The sequence below is a fragment of the Equus asinus genome, unplaced genomic scaffold, assembly GCF_041296235.1.
Source record: "Equus asinus isolate D_3611 breed Donkey unplaced genomic scaffold, EquAss-T2T_v2 contig_803, whole genome shotgun sequence".
In the NCBI taxonomy this organism is placed as follows: domain Eukaryota; kingdom Metazoa; phylum Chordata; class Mammalia; order Perissodactyla; family Equidae; genus Equus; species Equus asinus.
In genome coordinates this window covers 1814594-1838659 of record NW_027225520.1, presented here as the reverse complement: position 1 = coordinate 1838659, position 24066 = coordinate 1814594, and the positions used below count along the sequence as shown (strand labels likewise).

Genomic DNA, 24066 nt, shown 5'->3' with positions numbered 1-24066 from the left:
ACCAACAGAGCCTTATGAGAAACATAACATGCTTTGCTACAGAGAGTTTCTGTACCATCAATTAGCTCTTATGCGATGGTAAATAGGGAATTGTGTGAGTGCCAGATGGAATTTGCATTTTTGTACATAATTTTTCCTGTCACCTTAGTATTTTTCATCATCAAGCAATAGCAAGTGAATACAAAGTGAATTGAAAACAAAAATCAGATAGATGTTTTCTTACAATTAAAGATAAAGCCTTATCAACTTGAGGACCTTTTAAAAAGCTGAAATCTCTGTGAAAGTGCGTTCTTTTTGGGCAGTTAGTTGCTGGTTTAGGGGCTTCAAAGACTTTTGAAACTTCCCACAATGTTAAGCTATCTAATGAAACCACACGTGGATGAAGAAGCTGACAGTACAGGTGAAGAAGCTGCCAACACTTTTCCCTCAGTTAAAAACAAACAAACCTTTGTTTGATGAATAAGCTACAATCTGCATAAGATTTTGATGGAGCTGCTCTCTATTTAAAGCAAATGCCCTCAAGATTCTACATCTCGGGAAAAAGGAAGTGTGGTTCCAGGGTTTAAGTCTGCAAAGAAGAGACTGACTTTAGATGCGATGTCAGTAGAGATTTAACTGTGCTGATACTGTATTAGAATTGTTACTGTTTTTTAGTGCTTTGGTCACAAGTTTTGAGTTTTGAGTTTTGGGTCGTCTGCTCCAACTCTGTTTTTCCCATAAGTCTTTTTGTTTTCAGTGTCTGATTTTGTAGAACACAAGGTTTTTGAAACAGGGAAACATATTTTGCATTCTAACAGAAATGCCTCTACTAAAGCAAATACTTCAGGTAACCAGATGATTGTCCCAGAGGAAAGGTTTGAGGTGCCACAATGAATGATGTCCCCCCCAAAAAGGTAAGTATCTGAGTAATTCTAAACAAACGTCAACATAGAAGAGAAACAATGATAATGTTTAATTCAAGGCAGAGCTAAAATAGGGGAGTGTGGTTGTTCAAGTATTCTCATGCTCCTGTGAAGAGGTTAAAGATAGTGATTGTTTCTCTTTTTATTAACTACTGATATATTTATAGTAAAATTAAAAAGAATAATAAGGGAATGGTAAAAAGAAAAAAGTTCAAGGTAGTAGTTGTAGCAGTGTGGAAGGCGATGGGGGATGGGATTAAGAGGAACACAGAGGTGCCTTCAAGGCACTGGTAGTATCCTATTTCTTCAGATGGTTGGTAATTACCCAGTTGTTCATATCACTGGTGTTCTTCAAAACTTACACATGGTTGTAAATATTTGTATGTGTATTCAGTATTTATTTTTAAAAACTTTTAGATTATATCAAAACCGACATATGACAACTTATTGATAGAAGTTTTCCTGGTTTATTTCAGTTACCATCCTTGTTCTTCTGTGGGCTGTAGTGTGGTCAATTACTGGCAGTGAATGTCTTCCTGGAGGAAACCTATTTGGAATTATAATCCTGTTCTATTGTGCCATCTTTGGAGGGAAACTTTTGGGGCTCATTAAGTTACCTACATTGCCTCCACTGCCTCCTCTTCTTGGTAAGTACCAAACACTTCCTGTGTCCTTCAGAGTAAATCATATTTTTAAAATAGTAGTTTGGGAAATAAAGGAATAAACTATTTCTGTATTTGCTGTGCTGGCCCTTAAAGCTGATTGTTAAATTGTGATGAGTTTTATGAGCCAGTTGGTAAACAGCAATTTGAAAATTAAATTATATATACTTACAATTAAATAACTTGCATTAAACACAAGAGCAATACTCAAAACCAATCACTTCTTAATTATTTTACTACATTTTCCTCTTATCTCTCCTCTTGAGATTATGGAAATACTATATCACGGTGTGTCACTGCCCATCTGTTCCCAGCTCCACGTTCAATGACGTCAGGTTGGTAGGTTAACATCAGCCCTGGTAGAAGTATCTGTAATACAGAAATCAGCAAATGCTGCAGCCCAGGGCTTAATATGTTGTCAGTCACTCACATCATTGACAAACGAGTGAAGTTCCAACATGTATTACAAAACTATTCTTCCAGAGGCCATGAGAACTGTGCAGATACGACACGTAAAAATTAGTCTTAAAACTAGGTATTATATCTTTAATGTTTCTTTTAAAAATTCCATATTACAAAATTTCAGTGTACTACTTTCAGTATACCACAAAAGACATTTTGTGTCCCTTTCTCACAGATTTATAAATCATTAAGTTTTATTTAAAAACCATGTACCTTTTACACATGCATATTTGCACACATCTCCTTTTTTTATTTCAAAAGATTGGCCCTCGGCTAACATCTGTTGCCAATCTTCTTTTTTTTTTTTCTTCTTCTCCTCAAGGCCCCCCAGTACATAGTTGTATATTCCAGTTGTCGGTTCTTCCAGTTCCTCTATGTGGGACACCACCTCAGCATGGCCTGATGAGCGGTGCTAGGTCAGTGCACAGGATGCGAACCAGTGAGACCCTGGGCTGCCAAAGCAGAGTGCATGAACTTAACCACTCAGCCACAGGGCCAGACCCCCCCACACACACACATTTCCTAAGTAAAAATTTTTTTCTATTAGTGAGGACCTCAGGATTGCTTAACATAGACCAAAATTATTTTCTTGTGAATTTGTGGTGAGCAATTGAAACTAAATGTAAAAAGAAGTAGAATTATTTACATCTTACTCTACACTGTTTCTCAATATATTTTTCAATTTAGGTAAAATTCAAGTTATTTCACTTAATTCATATTGTTTATCATGGGTGCTTTTTGTTAAAGTTTTTAATTGAATTATTATGACAATGGGTTGTTTCTAGGCCAGCCCGGTGGTGTAGTGGTTGAGTTCCGTGCACTCTGCTTCAGTGGCCCAGGTTCGTGGGTTCCGGTCCTGGCTGTGGACTACACCCTTGTCAGCTATGCTGTGGTGGCGTCCCACATACAAAATAGGGGAAGCTTGGCACAGATGTTAGCTCAGGGCAAATCTTCCTCACCAAAAAACAAAAGGGGGGCTGTTTCTAAATATGCCTGTGTGCTATGATAAAGGGTTGGCAAACCATCTCTTCTTGTAAATAAGATCTTATTGGAACACACTCATGCTCATTCATTTACATATTGTCTGTGGCTGCTTTTATACTACAGTGGCAGGGCTGAGAACTTATAACAGACACCATGTGGCCCACAAAGCCTGCAGTGTTTCTTGTATGGCCCTTTACAGAAAATGTTTACTAACCCCTGCATCTAAGTCAGAGCTTCTCACACTTTATTATCCAGAGAATGACCTTGGATCTTGTTAAAATGCAGACTCTAATTCAGTAGGTCTGGGGTGAGGCCTGAGATTCTGCCTTTCTAATAAGCTCAAAGACCACACTTTCCACAGAAAAATCATAAGTTTTCAAACCTGGCTGCACGTAGGAATCATCTGGGAAATTTTTTAAAAAGCTGATGCCTGGGACCCACCCCAGAGATTCTGAACTAATTGAATGGAGTAGCCCTGGGTATCAGAATTTTTAAAAGCTCCCCAGGTGATTCTAATATGCAACCTAAGTTGAGGACTACTGTTCTAGACGCCATGAAAAGGCCCTTTACACCTCATCCTTCTCTTTTCCACTCCATGCCTGTTATTGCAACAATCAAAATACACATGTTGCAAAATGATAAATCCTTGGGCTTTGTGATTACATGAAATCTCCTGAGGTCACTGAAATCATTCTTAAAAGTCACGTACGTAATGTGTCTTACCATCCCTTTCTATAGTGGTACGCTTGTGACAGAAGTTTACTGGCTCTTAGCGTATTAGGGCCAGTATCTAAAACTGAAACATTATCTGAATCCATAAAGAAGACTTGTTAAGACAGACATGTGTGGTGATCTCCTATTCCATATTTTTAAAAATTCATTGAAATAATTGCCAGAGATGGAGGATGAAGGAGCATTTTTTATTCCAAAAATGAATGTGAAAACAACTTTCCTAGGACACTGTTTCCTTTGCTGATGGTCTGGGTTGCTGGAAATTTTTTTCAATAATGATTTGCTTCAAAATAACTTGAGAGTAGATGAAATAAGATTGGCCATGTATTGATAATTTTTGCATGTTTTAAAAAATTTCCGTAATAGAAATTAAGGAGGAAAGAAGAATACTCCTTATCAAAGAAGGTATTCTTTTCTCCACACCCAAGGGAAAGGCCCCCCCCAGGGGCTCAGAGGCCAGAGGGGGCGCCTTCCTAATCACAGTCAGGTGGCCACATCAACGGAGGCCATCGGCAAACAGAACTGTCTCAGGGAAATTGTTTGTACATTCATCTCAGAAATGAAAAATGCTCCTTCATCCCCTCCAAAACTCCAAAAGAAACTCCTACATATTTGTGAGTTCTTATTAGACTATTATTCCTTTTGATTTCAGGTAGTTGTATGCTATAATCAATTTAGGGCTGGTTTAGATTCACATTTTAAGTTTCAGTAAAGAACTGTTGACAAATTAATGAAATGTAAGGTTAGTGCAGCATTTTTGGCTGGTAATTCATTAATATCTATAAAAATGATATACACTGTACCCTGGAGCCTAACATTTCCACTGCTAAGAATTATCCTATGGATATACTTGCACAAACCTACAAATATGTAAGCTCTATGTGGACAAGGCCCATGTTGGTGTAGCTCGCCTCTGCATTACCAGGGTAGAGTAAGGGTCTGGCATGCAGTTAATAAATACTGTGCTCATTTCAGCACTGTTTGTAATGAAAAGTCTGGAAAGTTCCTTCAAGTCCCTTACTTAGTCCAAAAATTATGGTACTTCCACACAACGAGAAACTATTCCAACTATTAAAAAAAACAAGGCAAATATATATGTGCATCATTGGGAATATGTCCACGATATATTGTTAAGTGGAAAAGAAACAGATTATACAATGGTATTTAAACATGCTCTCATTTGTGTCCAGTGCAAAAGAGCACACGTACACACACACAGAGAAGCATGCTTTAATAGGTAGAGAAACTTTCTGGAAGGGCACAGAAAACTCTGGACAGTGGAAACCTTTGGGGAATGAAGCTGGAAAGTTGCACTTGGGGTAGGACATGTACTGGTCACTTTACATTGTCTGTCATGGTTTAATTTTATCATGAGCAAATATATTATTATTCTTTTAAAAACAGCTATTGTAGGCTGGTTCTTACTTTCAAAAATTCTAGAAAGATCATGACTGCAGAATTCATAACTTCTTCTAGATTAAATGGCAGCAATGAGAAATGCCTGGAAGAGATGCTTCCTTGCCTAATGGTGTCTGGAACAAGTCACAAAAAGCTATACTTGTAATTCATCTCTATTCTCATAAGCTTACATATAAAACAACCCAAAGTTAGTAAATTTATTTAGTCCTTTGAAGTGTGGTCCATATAAGGACGTGGTAAGAAAAGAGTCCTGCTGGAGAAGAACAGAGTGTGGACGGCTTGCAGTCTCTGAGGAGAAATCCTTCCCCTATCTGGGCATGTGGTATCAGGGAGGGCAGGATTCTCTGACAAACTACCCGGCTTCCTCAGGCACACTCAACTACTTGCAGTTCCCAGAATGTGTCACACTTTCCCTTCATACCTTGGAAGAAACTGTTATTTCTCCCAGAAACTTCTCAACTTCTCCAGCCCCTTCTTCATTCCCCTTCCCCTTCTTTGGCCCCTGCTGACTCACCCTTCCTTGTCTCAGCTTGTATAAGGCCTCCTCATGCTTCCATAAAATTGAGGTTGCCCCCATAGACTGAAAGCTTGTTGAGGGATAGTACTGAGCCTTTGTTCATTGCAATATCTCTAATACCTACTATAGTGTCGAAAGTACCGAAGGCATTTGATAAATGTTGAATGGCTGAAGGAAAGAAGAGTCACCAGCTGACATGACAGAACAATGTCTATTTCATGATAACTCACTTCTAAGCCTTTGCAAAGCAGGTTATATGTTTTTTATTAAATTATCTGGTTTGAAAATAGGTAAAATAGAGCCCATATAGGTATTGATATTTCAAGTAATCTGGCATGGTAAATAATTTTAGAATCTTTCTGCTGTTTGCATACAAAGAGATGACTGAATTGGGCCTTGTATTAAAACATTTTATATTCAGAATTTGATCATACTTTCTACCCAAATACTACATCCTGTTTCTCTCTTTCAGGTTCAATTATTAATGAATTATTAATTATTCTAATCTTTCATTTTTATCTGCATATTAAAGCCTTTTCTTAGCTCCTGTAATTTTTTTTTTCATTAAAAGTTTGACATAATTTCATCTAAGGACTAAGCATAAAAGAAGTGGTTCCTGGGATTATAATCCTGGGATAGTCTCTTCTACATCTAAAGTACTGAAAATATTTTCTGTATTTGAAAACTAAAGATTTGTTTGATTTCTCCATCCCAGGCATGCTGCTTGCTGGGTTTCTCATCAGAAATATCCCTGTCATCAATGATAACGTACAGATCAAGCAGAAGTGGTCTTCCGCTTTGAGAAGCATAGCACTATCTGTCATATTGGTTCGTGCTGGCCTTGGGCTTGATCCACAGGTATTGAAGTATAAATTTCTAATTATTGACTTGGAATTTTGTTCTTCCAATATTGCAAGTATTTAGAATGACTGAGCTTTAGGAAATGGATGTGGACACTTTGCACAGCATTCAGAACGACAGAATGAAATTTATTTCATACAGGACTGTCCCCAAAAGATGTTCCCATACTCTCTCTTGGAGAAAGGTGGAGTTACTGTCTATCTAGGGACAGCACCAAGAATAAAGGCTCCCCTTTTCTCTGACAGAGATACAGGCCGTAGTTATAAATAAGGGTTGTGAGAGAGAAGACATCATATTTTTGGTGTGGAAAGCCCTATACGAGTGTTTAGGACTAACTATGCTGGCTCAGAAAACTGCCTAGCATACAGAATGAGTCTCAAAGTGTGCTTTTTTCGTGTTTGCTTTTGAAAGCAGGAATGAATGTTCTTGAGGATTGCCTTTACATCCCGTTCATTCTGGGGCCACAAATTATACATATGGCCAACACCGAGACGGTTAGATCAGCTAGTGTGGAGGTTATGAGCACAGACTCTGAAAGCAGCCTGGCCGAGCTCAAACCAAGCTCCACCACTCACTAATTTCATGATCTTGGAGAACAGCTTTAACTTGTGCCTTTTTGGATGAGAAAATCTAAACAATGATGATAATATTATCCCCTGTGTCATAGGTTGCTATGAGGACTAATAAGCCAACTCTAAAACACTTAGAACACTGAAATGTTTGTTAAATAAAACTCATTACCTGGAAAATTCATGATGGATGATCCAGACAGTCTGAACACTGAAGAAAAAGCATTTAATGTCATTCTCTCTGTGTGTCTTTAGAGGGTTATTTCGTATGTCTATTTTTATATTTCAGGCCCTGAGGAAGCTGAAGGGTGTCTGTGTAAGATTAGCCATGGGTCCCTGTCTTGTGGAGGCATGCTCATCTGCTCTTCTTGCCCACTTCCTAATGGGTTTGCCGTGGCAATGGGGATTTATACTGGGGTAATGATTTTTCTTTGTCGTATGAAAATACACACGGACATTTAGGACTTTCTCTGACGCTATATAAGTGAATGCATAATATTTTCGTAAGGACATCAGAAAATACAATACAGATATTCCAGCATAATATTATGACTATTAATATACCAGCATATAAACATTATAACTTCAAAATATAGTGTATGTCTTTGTAGGTGCTAACTTTGACAGTTTTATAATAATTTAAACTATTGAGGAAGTAATAGACTTTTATTATGCCTGATTCCATGCCAGTGAGAGATGCCAGATCTCTCCTCAAAGTCCATACAAAGGATAACGAATGCTCAACGGTGATCCACACCTAGCACAGGCCTCCTCCTCCTTTCACCAGGCTCTTATGATTATCTGTTCTGCTGTATTTTCCTCCTGCTGTTAGTTCTTTCTTCTTCTTCTTCTTCTTCTTCTTTTTTTTTTTGGTGAGGAAGATTGGCCCTGAGCTAACATCTGTTCCCAAGCTTCCTCTTTTCTTTTTTTTTCTCCCCAAAGGCCCAGTATATAGTTGTATATCCTAGTTGTAAATCCTTCTAGTTCTTCTATGTGGGATGCCACCACAGCATGGCTTGATGAGCAGTATATAGGTCCACACCAGGATCTGAACCAGCAAACTCTGGGCCGCCGAAGCAGAGCACATGAACTTAACCACTATGCCACTGGGACAGCCCCCGGTTCCTACTTCTAAGATTTAAGAGCCATAAGAAGTAAATAAATATGAAAGTACTTGGTAAGAATTTGGTGTTGGGGCCAGCCCCACGGCTCATGTTGAGGTGGCATTGGCGTCCCATATAGCACAGCCTGAGGCACTCACAACTACAGTCTACAACTATGTACTGGGGGGCTTTGGGGAGAAAAAAGAAAAGATTGGCAACAGATGTTAGCACAGGTGCCAATCTTTAAAAAAAATAATAATAATTTGGTGCTGATAAGTAGGCAAGAAGTAAGAACTACTTACTTCTCACGGTTAACACTCTCGAGCTATACTGCCTAGATTCAAATCTCGGCTCTGACTTTCCAGTATGTGATCTTCGGCAAATTACCTAATCTCTTTGTGCCTCCATTTCCTCATTTGCAAAACAAAGATAATGATTGTAGCTACCTCATAGGGTGGTTGTGAGGATTAAATTAGTTAATATATGTGAAGTGCTTAAAATGGTGTTAGGTACATAGTGAGCTTCATAAATGCTTTCTGCTATCCTACTGCTGCCGTTATCAGTGTCACTGTTACTGTCACTATGGCCTTCCTCTTCTAATCTGTTGTCTGATTTTTACATGCCAGGTCCTGATAGAAGGCCTCGCATCACTGGATTCCAATCCAAAAAGTCCATGGCCGTGTTTTTCAAACCTCATGCCGTGGATGTTTTGTTTAGATAGAAGGCAGATTCCTGGGGCCTCACCCCATTAGGTCTTCCAGACCAGCCGTAAATACAGATTTCAGACAGGCTGCGTAGTCCCAACGCAAGTTGTCCATGGCCACGCTCAGAAGAAGTGTTCTGTAGAACTTGTAGCTGTGCGTGTGTTTCTGTTTGGGACTTCACTGCCTTTGAAAGACTGTAATTGTCTAAAGTGTAACCTCTGAAAGAGTGGAGGTTATTATAATTTCACTAATAATAGTAATAATGAAGAAGATGCTATCATAAATATTTAAAGTGCTGCCTGCTTAGTTTTGTCTTAGGTGCTGTGTCTCCAGTTGTGGTGGTGCCTTCAATGCTCCTTTTGCAGGAAGGGGGCTATGGTGTTGAAAAAGGTGTCCCGACCTTACTCATGGCTGCTGGCAGCTTTGATGACATTCTGGCCATCACTGGCTTCAACACGTGCTTGGGCATGGCCTTTTCCACAGGTAAACTGATCAGTTCATGTGTGCTGTTCTCTTATGCTCTAGCGACATAGATATGATGTTGTGAGTGTGGCATATTTCCTTGATAATTGATTAAGGCAAATTAAAATAGAAAAAGCAACTCCAAGAGTTAGTTCTATACCTAAGGAGAAACCAGTGGCTTCTTGTCTTTACTCCCTTCACCCTCTAAATATAAAATGCTCAAGTACTGTGGTAGGTGCGTGAGGGGGCTTCAAAAGAGCAAAGTCGAAAGAAGGAGAACAGCTTCTGCATGCAGCCACCCGGGAGGGTCAGCCTTCGAGACTGCGCACAGAGGGTGAGCAGGTGTTTCAGTGAGCACAAAGGACAAAGTAGTCCAAGTGGGAGGGACAGTTTCTGTTCTCTCGTCTTTAACATTTTAGGGGAAATAATTATTTTAATGTGTATCTTATTAATACTTAATAACTGTCTGATACAGACATATTTTGTTTTAAGTAGTAATAAAACAGGAACTTAAGGCATTTTTTCCCTACTGTTATTCAACACCTTTATTATCCTTTGGGACAGCACACATTTAAGTTCACTTTTTAATCTGTTTCCAAGACTGGAAGATAAGATTTGCAATTTCATATTATTGACAAAATGTAATTGTGGGCTAAGTTTAGCTTCAGATTATTTAGTGGGAACACACCTTAGAAAGTCTTGTGTTCTCAGTCTCTCTGCCCCATGGTTATCCTCCCATTTTATGACTATATTTGACGTATGCCAATTACCTAGTACTTCACCTCTTCCCACACCCTGAAGTTGCCTTACGTCTAGTCCCCACCGTGTATCACTGGTGAATTAATCTTCTCAAAGCATTGTTTTGATAGTCTTACTTTCTTGTTCAAGCACCAGCAAGGATTCTCTATTACCAATTAGGTCGAATCTACACCCTTGTCTCTATTTTAACTCTACTGTACCTGTCCAATCGTACATTCTCCCTGCTTCCTGGTATACACCTTTAAAACAATAGTTCTCAGCCTCAGCTGCACACTATAATTACCTGGGAACTTTTTAAAAATACTCATATGTGGGCCCTACCTTAGGCCACTTAAATCATAATCTTTGGGAATGGAAACCACAGCTTTAGAGCAACAGAGTTTGCATTAAAATCACACAGGAGCAGGGTAGGGAGGGCCGTGGGGAGCGGCTGCTGGGGTTTTCATAATCTGAGGGGTGGGGGTGGGGGTGGGGCTAGCCTGAAGAACCTTCCTACTTGACAATACTCTGTACCCTCTGCCCTGCCCTACTAAATGCAGTCCTTAGACCATCTGGATAGGAGCTACCTGGAGCCTCTTTAAAATGTGGATCCCAGGCCCGGCCAGACTTACTGCATCAGAATTTTCAGAGGTGGGGCCCAAGAAGTCTTTTTTTCTTTTAAACAATCTTACTATACGGGAGACTGAAAGTGGTTAGTTACTTTCTACACATTTATAGTAAATTATTTACTGTAATATCTTGCAACGTATACTATTATCACAGATAAATGTTTTTGACAGTCACACTATTACCTAATAGAGAGCTGTCCTAGCTAAATAAAACTACTACAGAGGTAATCATTTTTTTAAATACAAGAGATAATTGAAACTGTAGGGGAGGAAAAACCGTTTCCCACACCAGGTTCGTTGACTGGGGCCCTGTAATCAGACTGACAAGAGACAGACTAACAAGAGAAAAACAGTTTATTAACGTGTGCATTGTGCTTACACAAGACCTCAAAGATGAGTAAGTCAAAGGAGCGGTCAGAATTTGGGCTTGTTCAGCATTTTAGCAAAGAACAATAATTATGTGGAGAAGCACAAGATAAAGGAGCTTTGAGCTTCTAGAGGCAGCAAATTGTGGGAAAAGAAACATATGGGGACCTAACGGTAGATAAGGGCTTGTTTTAGCAAAGTTTGTGATGTGAATTCCTCTGGTGCTGTCTTGGGGCTGATAAGGGCCCATAAGTGTCCCAAGTTGTCTCAGTGATTAACTTCTGTCCTTCCTGGTAAAAAGGAGAGGGGACACCTTTATGAATGTATGTCCTGCTTTTGGGCAAATAGTGAGAGGGCAGAGAGCTTTTCTTATATCTGCTTCTTCTCAATTGCCTTCAACTCAGAATAATCCTTATGCCCCAGTGGCATATTTGGGGTGACATATTGCGTACTCTAAACCACAATGACAAAAACCCACAATAACTAGTTAGTACATTTTTTCTTAGAATAGTGTGTGAAGAAGGGCTTTATGTGTTGAACAACTTTTTTTTTTTTTTTGAGGAAGATTAGCCCTGAGCTAACATCTGCTGCCAATCCCCTTTTTTGCTGAGGAAGGCTGGCCCTGAGCTAACATCCTTGCCCATCTTCCTCTACTTTATATGTGGGACGCCTACCACAGCATGGCTTGCCAAGTGGTGCCATGTCTGCACCCGGGATCCAAACTGCCAAACCCTAGCCGCCAAAGCGTAATGTGTGAACTTAACCATTGCACCACTGGGCCGGCCCCTTTGAGCAACTTTAATATAATTTTCTGCACAATGTGTTCACAAAGTTTTTTTAATTAAAGTTTCCTAAGTTCTGTATGATATGGGGGAAAATATTGGTTCTACTTACCTCTCTATTATTTCAAAGAAGCTGAGTAAGAAATAAAGATTCTTCTAAGAGCAATTTCAAAAATAATTTGTTTTCAGTTTGCTTTTAGAATAAACATTCAAGAAGGAATGAGTCCTTTACACTCATCATAGTAAGAAAAGATTCTTGATTTTAATTCTCAAATTAAGTTCCTGTATTCTATACATATCAAACCTACTAAAATCAGTGTACATTTGTTATTTTAAAATCAGGCTCGTAGGGCCAGCCCTGTGGGGTAATGGTTTAAGTTCGTGTGCTCTGCCTTAGTGGCCCAGGATTCGTGGGTTCAGATCCCAGGCACGGACATAGCGCTGCTCTTCAAGCCATGCTGTGGCGGTGTCCCACATAAAATAGAGGAAGACTGGCACAGATGTTAGCTCGGTGACAATCTTCCTCAAGTAAAAAGAGGAAGATTGGCAACGGATGTTAGGTCAGGGTCAACCTTCCTCACACAAAAAAAAATCAGGCTATTAAATGGCTGTTTGAAAACTAGATCAGTCTACTCACCCAGCCTATGCATATCATACCAATTAGCTCTGAATCATGAATTTTATCTTTCATATTTTCTTAGGCCCTTTAGGTAAAGTTTTTTGAAGTAAATGTACAAAAAAGTGCACAAATCATAGTTTATGCCTATTTTGAAGTTTATCTCTAATAATGCATACCTTTCTTATAAGATAGGCCCATTTTATTAGACACTTTAAGTCACATATATTTAAGACTGTGGAGAGCAGGAAATATCTGTAAACTTTTCCTTCTGTGTAATCAGATGCTTTGTGTGATGATTGAAGTAAAGTCTTTGTATTTATGGATTTAGAGTTCTGACTGAAGATTTTTTTTTATGTGTGTCTAAGGTTCCACGGTTTTTAATGTCCTCAGAGGCATTTTGGAGGTAGTAATTGGTGTGGCAGCTGGGGCTCTTCTTGGATTTTTTATTCAGTACTTCCCAAGCAGTGACCAGGTAAAGGAAACCATCTGTGGGAAAGTCGTGCTCTAAAATGTCACGGGAAAACATTCTGGAACACTCCCTCAGAGCCATGTGAAGGACGTGATTTAGCAAATGACCCCCATTTTAAAACTGCTTGCTGCTCTGTCAGTGCTGTCTGTGAGGCTTAGGAAGACAGCTAAACCTTGAAGATGTTAATGCAGTCCTGGGATTTTCTTCTCCTATTTATATTCTGTACACTTCAGCTTGCACTGTAAAACAAATAACATGAATTCCAAACTAATAGGATATGCAAGTCTTATTTTTATTTTCATTTTTTTGAGGAAAGATTAGCCCTGAGCTAACATCTGCTGCCAATCCTCCTCTTTTTGCTGAGGAACACTGGCCCTGAGCTAACATCCGTACCCATCTTCCTCTACTTTATATGTGGGACGCCTGCCACAGCATGGCTGGACAAGCAGTGCATAGGTTGCACCTGGGATCCGAACTGGCCAACCATGGGCCGCCGAAGTGGAACGTGCGAGCTTAACCACTGCGCCACCCAGCCAGCCCCGCAAGTCTTATTTTTTTAATTAATTTATTTTTTATTTTTATTATTATTCATAATACTCAACTAAATCAAGATATAAAATGGTTCTTTGGGCCCACGGTTTTAGTGTCAAAATACCTTAGATTCTAATACTATCAAATAGATAGACCTTAACATTTCATTAAAATATAGTCTCTTTCTCACCGAGTAGATTGAAGTTCTTTACTGTACATAGTGATTCTTAATGAGAAACAAAGGCTTGTTTGTTTTCCTTTACCCTCTTTAGTCTCTTCTGATAGGTAAACATATAAAAACCTTTTCTTTTCTAAAAGAATTGGTGTTATTTTGAGATTTCAGAGCATTTTGAATGGAATTCAAATCTTAACTGAAGTAAAACTTTAATTAAGAAAATTAATGTTTGCATTATCAGAATGTATGTTGATTTGAATTTTTATTGTGCTGCAAAAAAACTCCAAGTAAAATAGTCTGTAAAAGATTTTATGAATGCATAAAAGAAAATTCAAGGATTTTCTAATTATGCAACAAAGTACAAAGAAAAATGATGGCTTACATTTTGTTGCTTACTGTGTATAAAATGACAGGTGAGTTGAGTAAAGTCCCGCTGTGCTCATCAGGGCAGCGACTATCTACATGCAGCTCCAGCAGACACAGGACATTTCCAGAGACAGTACAGACATAGAAATTTCCAGCATCACTGATCGTTCTGTTGGGAAGCGCTGATCTAGTGCAATCCACACAATAACCCATGAAGAGAATACCTTTAATATGACCATTTCACTGCTGAGGCTCAGGGAGAGATGACTTAAACAAGGTCACGTAGCTAGAACGCCGTAGAGCTGGGTATGAACTCAGTTCATCCACTGCCAGGGCCTGTGCGCTTCCAGTCGAACCCTTCTAAGGACCTGCTGCCTTCTAAAGCAATCAAGAAGTTTAAAGGCTGAACAGGGACAAGTAACGAAAGAGAGGAGCACATTGCTTAGATTTTAAAAATCAACACCACAGACTCCTCTCAGTCTACAGCCACCTAGAGTTTCTTGGTATTCAAAGATTTAGAAAGAAGAACTGGAGAGCATCACATTAAAGAGTAAATAGAGAACCTAAAAATAATAGAGATATCATATCTTTAAGCTTCACAAAAACCCCATGATGTAACTGCTTTCAAGGAGGAGGAAACAAAGCTTGGAGAGGCTAAGTAATATGGCCACTGCATAGCCAATGGTGGGAAAGAGCTTGCATTTTAACCCTAATTTGTCCACTTCCAAAGCCCACACACTCTTTTCTGCTGCTCCGTTCAGCCCTGCGGACTTCTGCGTCAATGACTTCAGAGGAGGCTCACTGAGGTTCCTGAACGGGGAAGCTGCGTTTGTACACATGCTAACTCTACTTTTGTTAAGGAAAAGAAAGTAAATGTTATGTCATGCATTTATGTGCACAGATACAGACATTTTTATTTTCTACTAAGTCCTGAATATGGAAAAATCAATAATTAAAAATCAGTTCTATGAAATAATTGAGCTAATCCACGTTTTTTCTCCTCAAGGACAAACTTGTATGGAAGCGGGCGTGCCTTGTTTTGGGGCTGTCTGTGCTGTCGGTGTTCAGCAGTGTGTATCTTGGTTTCCCTGGGTCAGGAGGACTGTGTACGTTGCTCATGGCTTTCCTTGCAGGCATGGGATGGAGCAGTGAAAAGGTGAATTTCATTTTAAGTTCTTCTTCTCATGACTACTTTCTGATTAGATTAGTTTTTTTCCAGATACTTTCATAATATCAAGTTAATAAAATTAATCATAAGAGCTATTTTCTGTACATATACAAACGTATGCCCAAATGCACACATACACTTCCTTTTTTCCTGTTACATACCAATCTATAACTTGATGTTTTTACTTAAAATGTATCATGGTCATATTTCCATGATGCCTCCCTTATTCTTTGTAAGGGTTGCAGAGTATTGCATTGTATAGCTGTACTGTACTTTATTTAACCAGTTTCCTGCCTAAATTTAATTTAACAGACATTTAAATTGTTTCTAATTTTCTGCCAAGACAAAAAGTGCATCAATAAAATATCCTTGCATATACCACTAAGACACTATCAAGTCTAAGAAGCACCATTATTTTACATGCCACCAAGAGAGAAAAAGAATGCTGCCAATTAAACTATGACATCACTTCCTAATTTCAGAAATGAAAAAGTGTGTTTCTTAAAATCAACAAAATATAGCATATCTTTGAGTGTATCTATAGGATTAATTTCTAGAAATAGGATTTCTCTATGAAAGAGTATGCACATTGATACTTTTGATAGTATCAATTTGCCCTTTTTTTAACGTATGCTTTTTAAAAATTTTTTGGTGAGGAAGATTGGCCCTGAGCTAACAGCTATTGCCAATCTTCCTCTTTTTTTCCTCCCCAAAGCCCCAGTACGTAGTTGTATATCCTAGTTGTAGGTCATTCTAGTTCTTCTATGTGGGACGCCGCCACAACATGGCCTGACAAGCGGTGTGTAGTAGGTCTGTGCCCAGGATCCAAACTGGTGAACCCAGGCCGCCAAAGCAGAGTGCACGAACTTAACCACTCAGCCATGCAGCCAGCCCCTTGAGTTGCCCTCTTAAACAGCAGTACCAATTTATATTCCCACCAACAGTTTGTGAAAGGATCTGTTTTTCTGATCTGTGTACTTTCAATCTTTAGATATTTTGCTAATCTGACAGGTGAAAAATGTTTCTCATTATTGATCTGATTTGTATTTCTTTACAAGTGGAGCTAATCATCTTGTCATATATTTACTAGCCAGTTTATTCAAAAGCCTGTGCCCATTTTTTATGATTGTCTGTTTTTCTTACTGACTTTCAAGATCATTAAAATTATTCATTTCCTTTATGTGTATTATGGAAATTAGCTGGTTGCCATTTATTTAATTTCAAGGTACATTTTTATGGATTTGAACTTGAGAGGATCATATACTATTCTGCTTCATGAAGAAATTAGATGTGGGTGACCTAAACTAAATACACATATATCATTTGGGAAAACCAAAGACAACTGTTGAAAATAATTCAGCTTAAAATAATACTACATGAAAAATATATGTTGATTATCAGTCCTGAGGTTGGGTGTGCAGTGCCCTGCAGGTGAGCGGTCTCTGCAGAGGTCTGTAGAGGCAGGGCTTCACTGTGGGCACATGGCACTCCGTTGGAGGCTTTCACTCTCGGGAGGCAAGACATGTGCAGTTGGGCATCCCTTTGCTGTAGAGGAGGGTGGATTGGTGGGGCTGCCTGGAGCCTTGTGTAGATAAGGGACTGAGGCCCCAGGAAAGCAGGCCGCAGTGGATTGGGCTTTGCAGGCAAGGAGCAAGGCTCTGCAGAGCCCTGCTGCAGGCACTGCATGGGCCCAGGGCTGCTGCGTCCTCCTGGGGAGGCTTGGCTGTAAGGCTTATTTCAGGTCTACTTTTTTTTCCTTAGCAGCACCCGTATTATTAAATTCTCCTTTGTGATTTCACGTAACTTAACATCTGACAAGAGGAAAGCTAAAACATAAACTTCCCAGTATAAATTGGGTCCTCTTATCATCCCTCATCTCTTGTAAACATTTGCTCTTGTCAAAATTTGCTTTTCCGTGGCTTCACTTTCCTTGCAGGCCGAGGCAGGTGATCACACATTGCTGTTCAGTCTCGGGTCTGATCTCGGCTCCCTGGCTCCTCGCTGAGCGCTCACTGCTGAGTGCCTTCCATCCTGCCTGGGCTGCTGACCAGCGCACTGCTCTTGGAGCACTCTGGCCCCCTTGTCCGGGACAGAGCTCGCAGTCTTCACTCCGTGAAGGCATGCCACTGTGTGTGCACTGTGACCCTTGTCGAGCATCTGGGAGCTTGCCTGACATTAGCATTTTACAAACTGTCCCTTCACTTTTGAATGGTAACCTTTTTTAGCATTTAAAAAAATAAATTACCAAAGAGAATATTGTTTAGAATAAAGTTTATTTGATTTCTGAGTATGAAAGCGGTATATGCTTATTGTAGAACTTTGAAAAATTTTTTAAAAGTCAGATAAAAGGAAAGAAAAAATGATTTGTAATTTCTCCACCTAAAGCCAACAGCTCTGTAAACTATTTTGGTTTATTTCCTTTCATTTATTCAACAGGAAAATTCTCAAATATGCTTGTAGTAAGTTTCTTCAAATTGAATTTTATAGGTAAATGCTTTCTGTTGTCACTTGTTTAAAAGTCTTCAAAAATTACAACCAACTCATTATATTATACTGTCATGGGTGAAAAGAGGGAAGAGAATTAATCAATTTTTATTGCCACTCCGTATGGCCCTGTGCTAGCCAGTGAGGGGATATTCTCATTTATTCTCATCAAAAAAACCTTTGAAAAAATATTACCATTTACATTTTATAGAGACTGTAAGTCAGAAGGACTTAAATAACATGTCCAAGGTCACAAAATTAGAAAGTGGCACTGGGATTTAACTCAGGTTTATCGACTCCAAAGTGACCAGAATATACCATCATTGTGCAGGGCACGTTTTTATGTTTCGACATCTATTCGAATAACATATAGCAAGTGTATTAAAAACATTATACTTCCAAACTTTGCAATTTCAGATTGTTTGTAAATTAATAAATGATAGGATAAAAAATAAACAGTGAAAAGGAACCATATCATTTGGAATAGAACATAAAAGAGTAGTTTTAGCAACAGACGTCGAGGGGAAGACGGGTGCCCACCGCAAGTGGACGTGAGCCACTCGCGCAGAAGACAAGGGAGGGGGCCCGGCCAGTTCCGGTTACACGATTCTTCAGAAAACGAGGATGTGAGTCATGTAGAAAAGACCGTTATAAACCAAACAAATCATCTGTTTTTCTGCATTTGCCATAACTTTGCCTGAATTGCCAGCAGCCTGGCTGATTACATAGAAGATCAATGTAATCCCAAAACCCGGAGAGAGAACTGACAGCTTTTTTTTTCATATTTACCTCTGGTTAATCTCCTATGTATGTCTCTTTACACACACACACACACACACACACACACACACACGTGGATGCACCATAAGCTTTTTAAAACCAGTCTCTGCTATTTTAAATTATGCTGAAATCCAATATCGTTTCCTTAGGGCAGATTCTTAATGCTAAATTTTTTGGGTCAAATAACATGAACATTTTTAGGTTTTTGACACGTATTACCAAACTGGTTGCTTTCTAGAGTTGTATCCATTTACTTTTCCACCAGTAATATGTGAGGTACCTATATCATTACATCGTCATCAGCTTAGAATAATGTTTATCCAACTTTAGCACCACCTGGAAGTCTTGTTAAATTGGACTTGTGGACCCCACTCCCGAATTTCTGATTTAGTTAGACTACGGTGGGGCCTGAGAATGTGTACTTCTGATCAGTTACCAGGTGATGCTGATGCTGCTTCCCTGGGGACCACACTTTGTGAAACACTGCCTTAGAATATTATTGTTTTTAATTTTTATCCTTACTGATAGTCAAAAGTGGTATCTTTTTTTGTTTTATGCCTCCTTGCTTAACAATAAAATTGAATGCTTTTTCATATATTTAGCTATTTGTATTTTTTCTTTTTCTTTGATAGGTTTTTTGTCCATTATCTCCTAAAGTTGAATGTACTGATTATATATACGATATTAGCCCTTTGTGCCTTTTTTTATTGTTCATTTTTAACACACAAATATCTTATAGTTTCACGTGGTCCGATCTATCAATCTCTTATTATGACCTTTCCTCAGTTTATTTTTTCTTAAAGATTCCTTTCCTAGTGAAATCTTACCTATGTTATCTCATTTATTCTTTGCAATAACCTTGAGAGGTAGATATGAGACCCATTTTACAAATGAGGATACCAAGGCCTAGAGATAGTAGATAGAGTGCCTAAGGTCACCAAGCTAATAAGTGGCAGAGCCAGGATGAAAACACACTGTTTGAGTATATGAAAATGATTTCCTAAAGACAGGGTAAAAAAACCTTCATTGAATCACTTATATGGCAGACACTCTCCATATCTTTTCTAATTTAGTACTCAGGCAAGTCCCTACTTCTGGAGGCACCAAATCAATGAGTCCAGGTTTTGGACTGCTTTTCCTCCTTGTTCCATGGTGTAGCATAGGGTCTGAGCACTCAGACTTCCTGGATTAAGCTCAGCCCTACACCTGAGTAGCTGTATGCCCATGTACAAAGTATCTGACTTCTCAGTCTTCGATTTCCATATCTCTCAAGTGGGGAATGATAATAGCAACAACTTCATAGAGTGGAGGATTAAGTGAAATAATCTATATAAGGCAAAGTGCTTAGTCAGAACACACTAATAATTTTTATGACTATCTCTGAGCAGCACAATGTAATAAAAAGAGCATAAAATTTAATCTATGGAAATTGGGATTCCAGTCCCAGAGATTCTACTGTCTAGATGTGTAATCCCAAGCAAGTCACTTACCTTCTCTAATACTCAGTTTCCTCAACTGTACACTGAAAAAAATAATAATAATCACTAAAGAATTATTGTGGCTATTATGTGGGAAAATGGAAATAAAACACTTGTAAACTCAGTGCTGTAGCTATATTGTTGTTGAATTATGCTTTGACAAGCTACAATATTTTATAAAATTTTGTTTGCGCCTGTAGTTTTCTGACATTATCTCATACTTTCCTGCTTGGTTTTCCTTATAATCTTGCCATTATTGTATTCAAATGCACTCACTTTTTTAAGGCCTTTTTCATCTATATTTTTCATCTGTTTTCAAATGCAGTGCTTCTTCTGATGACTTTAACAGCTACAGGATGTTTTTCTTGATATATTTTCAATCTTCTGAATCTTGAAATCTTCTCTCTAAGAAGAGAAGTGTCAGCTTAAGTAGATATTTAACTCATGATGAAACTTCTGTTTCTCTTAACTTTCTCTTTTTGTCCATAATGGAAAGTGATTTCCATTGTTGAAGATTCTTACTAATGGTGCATACAGATAGGTAAAGTGGCCTTAACTTTCAGTGGACACCACAGTCTTCATTCCTCTGAACTCATGTCTTCTTTTGTACTTAGCCTATTTGATGACTCCTTTTTCTTTCTTTTTTTTTTCCTGAGGAAGATTCACCCTGAGCTAATATCCATTGCCAATCTTCTTCTTTTTATTTTTGCTTGGGGAAGATTGTCACTGAGCTAACATCTGCACCAGTCTTCCTCTACTTTGTATGTGGGTCACCACCACAGCATGGCTGATGAATGGTGTAGGTCCACGCCTGGGATCTGAACCTGCAAACCTGGGCCACCAAAGTGGAGTGTGCCAAACTTAACTACCACACCACGGGGCCAGCCCCTCTATTTTCTTTATAAACAGATTCATTTTAGTTTTGAAGTTACAAAAAAACCCACAAGAAGGTACATTGTGGCTCCTCTCTCATCTTTAAGTTTTACAATATATAGGGCCATGTCTGATATTAAATTAGTCTACAGTATTACAATCAAAAACCAAATCGTGGGGCCAGCCCTGGTGGTCTAGTGATTAAGTTCAGCATGCTCCGCTTTGGTGGTCTGGGTTCAGTTCCCAGGCACAGATGTACACCACTTGTCTATCAGTGGCCATGCTGTGACAGCAGCTCACATACAAAATAGAGGAAGACTGGCAACTGATGTTGGCTCAGGGCGAATCTTCCTCAGCGAGAAAAAAAAAAAAAACCAAATTGTGGCCTTTGTCCAAGTTTAGAAATAAAAACAATTTGATAGAGAAAACTCAATATGCCTCTGCCTTCATTGGAGTTCTCAGTACATGAAATACTTTCGAGGACTTCTGTTAAGCCATTAGTCATGGCAACAGAAGGCTAAGTAACCTAAAATTAATAGAGTTGATTTTTGTTCTTTACAACTATGGATATCAGCTAAAGTCTGAACTTTAGCTATGATATACTCTAAAAACTAAATTAAAAAGTAAAATTTAAAGATATGTAGAAGGGTGGCATCTGGACCTTAGTTTGGCAGACGATTCACTGTCATTAAGTGATAAAGGATCTTGGACGTTATCTAATGTAAACCTCTCATTTTACAAATGAGGAAAATTAGGTGCTGAGAGGCGAGTGGCTTGCAGTTGGTGTGTGGCAGAATTTGAACCTCAGTCATGATCTGATTCCTTACGATGTGAAAACATAACTTTATAATGATATAGGAATAGAACTATATAAATAAATCAACCAACCCCTCATATACGGTGTCTTTAAACATTTATAAACTAAGAGGAAATAGAATCTTCACCTTAATAAACATACCAGAAATAACAAAAATTAAGAAAATAGGGAAACGAGGTAATCCTCCTTTGTCAAACTGCTGAGTACGTAAATGAAAGTATAGATCCTTAGATGTGTAAAAATGGTAAAAAAATGTTAAAATGTCGTTCAAAAACATAGATTCTTATTAGTTGATTGAAAAAATCTGTTAAATGTAAATTCTTAGACACTGTTAAGGGTACTGCTAAATTGCCCTACAAAAAAAGCATTATCAATTTGCTCTCCTACCAATTGCTTAGTTTCCTTACAGTCTTATAAATACTAGACATTATTAAAACTTTTTAGTGTTTTTTTCCAATATGATGGCTCCCCCCCCAAAAAAATATATGGTATATCATTTTAATTTGTGTTTCTCTGATTACTGAGTTTTAGTATCTCATGTTTTTTGGCCCTTGTGTTTCTTCTGGTACAAATTACTTGTGTGTATGCCTTGCCCATTTTTCGATTAGGTTCTATGTCTTTTTCTTATTGATTGGATATTGCTCCTTATTCTGTTACACATGGTACAGATATTTTCCCCTGGTTTGTCACCTATCCTTTTTTATGGTTTCTTTTGCCACAAAATATTTTCGTTTTATTCTAGTCAATTATGTCAATCTTTTCCAAGGGTTTTTGTATTGTGTGTCATAAAGTTAGTACTTATATCAATTAGGGTCTTAGAAGGAATGAGAAACCATATAGTAACTGGAATAGGGAAAGCTTATTATTAACCATACTAGGGATTGTCTTGTAAGATGTAAAGAGGCCCCTAAAGAATATAGGAATAGCAGCTATAAACCCCTAGGGCTGAGATGCAGCATCCGCTTCCACCTCCCCACCCCACCCCACCTACTTCGGCACCCAGGGCTGAGAATCCAAGCCTTGTTAGAGCCTTGGTTCACTGGATGGCAGAGAAGTCACCATGGTACCCTGCCTGCAGAAGTTGCTGGAAATCTACCCTCTAAAGGTGTATGGGGTGGTATGTTGCCCAGGGCAGTTGGCTATGAAATCACCCGAGGAGGAGGCTGGGGGCAGCTGCTGACCGCTGAGTGCTGCTGGCCGCCATACACCCTAGGAGCCTGGCTCTGGAGAAGCCACCCGGGCTGCAGGACCCGGTGCGGAAGCATCCTGCTAGGAGGAGCCACCGAACCAGACGAGCGCCTTCCTCTTGGAGTAGCTCTTGGGCGCCCTCTAGTGGCAAAATTTAATATGGTCCAGCTAGCAAAGGGGAAAGACTTAAAAGGGTCCAGCTCCATCTTCTTTTTTTTTTTTTTTTTGAGATTTTATTTTTCCCAAGCCCCCCGGTACATAGTTGTGTGTTTTTAGTTGTGGGTCCTTCCAGTTGTGGCATGCGGGATGCCACCCCAGCATGGCTTGTTGAGCAGCGCCACGTCCACATCCAGAAATCGAACTGGCGAAACCCGCGGCCGCCAAAGCAGAGCGCGCGAACTTAACTACTCGGCCACTGGGCCAGCCCCTGGCTCCATCTTCTGCAGAGCAACAATTGAAAGGAGGATTTGGAGCCGAGGGGCAGTAAGTTAATAACTGGCACAGCACTTCACTATACCGGAATTTTATTTTTGTGCATGATTTGAGATAGTCATAAACAGTATTCTTTTATAATAAAATAAAATTGGAAACAACTTAAAGGTCTATTAATAAAGAAATGGTTGAATAAACTATGGTACTTCCATATCATACATTATTATGCAGCAATAAGGTGCATTTCTAGATATATGTATAAATATTACAAGATCTTTTAATCATATTGTTGAGTGAAAATTAACTATAAAGTAATACTAAGTATTATGGACACACACATCATGTATTCAGAAGTCGAAGTCCTCCTGAGATGACTTGATGAGATTCTTTATAGTTAACATCCTTTTGCAAACCAACACCAACGCACCTTATGTAATACCTTAACTGTTAGAAGTATCTTTATGCAATTTTTTGCTGTATTCTAGCTACCTTCTTATTTATAGATGCCACATAGATAAAGCCTATCTCAGGTCAAATTGACTCAGATTTCAAATTAGTAAAATTCTTAGATCTTCTAACTTCACATAATAAAAATCCCTGTATGTGTATGTGTGTTTCTTTTAGGCAGAGGTTGAAAAGATTACTGCAGTGGCCTGGGATATCTTCCAGCCCCTTCTCTTTGGACTGATTGGAGCAGAGGTATCTATTGCATCTCTCAGACCAGAAACTGTGGGTGAGAATTTCAAAGTAGTGTTTTTGCTAAAATCAACTTTTTATATTCAGTTGTAGTATCT

The 24066-nt window shown here is 38.9% G+C and overlaps 1 pseudogene; it reads left to right on the top strand.

Annotated features, from left to right (window-relative positions):
* The window catches only part of LOC139044370 (sodium/hydrogen exchanger 9B2-like), a 42098-nt pseudogene that overhangs the window by 11173 nt on the left and 6859 nt on the right, over nt 1-24066 (top strand).